We start from the raw sequence: 667 nt of genomic DNA on the forward strand, positions 1-667 counted from the left end.
AGAAGAGCCCGAGCCTGCGGAAGGAAGACGAGGTCACCGGAAAGCAACAGCCGCCCGAGCTTGAGGGAGCAGCGTGAGCCCTGACTGACTGACTGATTGAAGATCTTTTTGCCTGAAATTGAGGGCGATTTGAAGTGTTGCTGCTCAAAGGCACTCCCTGCTGGTGAGCAGAGGGAAATGCTCGAGTGAAACAGCCGTGCTCGGGCAGACACAGAAAGCTTTCAGGTTTGAGAAAGGAAAAGTGGTGTCCTGTGACTCAGTGGCAACATGTTAATCTGTAAACTGCCTGTAAAGTTCAGAGAGCGACCTTGAGGTAATTGCTGCTTATTCCAAAAGCACACTCACTCCTTCGAGCCGGAATTGAACCAGCGACCTAAGGATGACTTTACTTTGGTTTAATTCACTACAGTCCTCCGCTCTACCAGCTGAGCTATCGAAGGGAAGCGATAGAAAGGATTGTCTTTGGTGATTGTTCACCGTGCGCCTGTTGACATGTTCAGACTCGTGGAGTCCGGTGCTGATCGAAGACTTCTTTCACCTGAAAGCGAGAGCTGAGTGTTTTGAAGTATTGCTGCTCAAAAGCACTCCCTGCTGGTGAGCAGAGGCAAAACCGCCTTGTTTGGGCAGACACAGAAAGTTTTACGGTTTGTGAAAGGAAAAGAGGCGT

At 49.9% G+C, this 667-nt stretch overlaps 1 non-coding gene across 1 annotated transcript; it reads right to left on the minus strand.

The window, feature by feature from the left end:
* Positions 1-345: 345 nt before the first annotated feature.
* Positions 346-440, minus strand: trnay-gua (transfer RNA tyrosine (anticodon GUA)). The gene is made up of 2 exons: positions 404-440; positions 346-381 (listed from the first exon to the last, which is right to left on the minus strand). It is a non-coding gene; the product is annotated as a tRNA-Tyr (tRNA).
* Between the last annotated feature and the right edge of the window lie 227 nt (positions 441-667).

Source organism: Heptranchias perlo, chromosome 20, assembly GCF_035084215.1.
Source record: "Heptranchias perlo isolate sHepPer1 chromosome 20, sHepPer1.hap1, whole genome shotgun sequence".
Taxonomy (NCBI): domain Eukaryota; kingdom Metazoa; phylum Chordata; class Chondrichthyes; order Hexanchiformes; family Hexanchidae; genus Heptranchias; species Heptranchias perlo.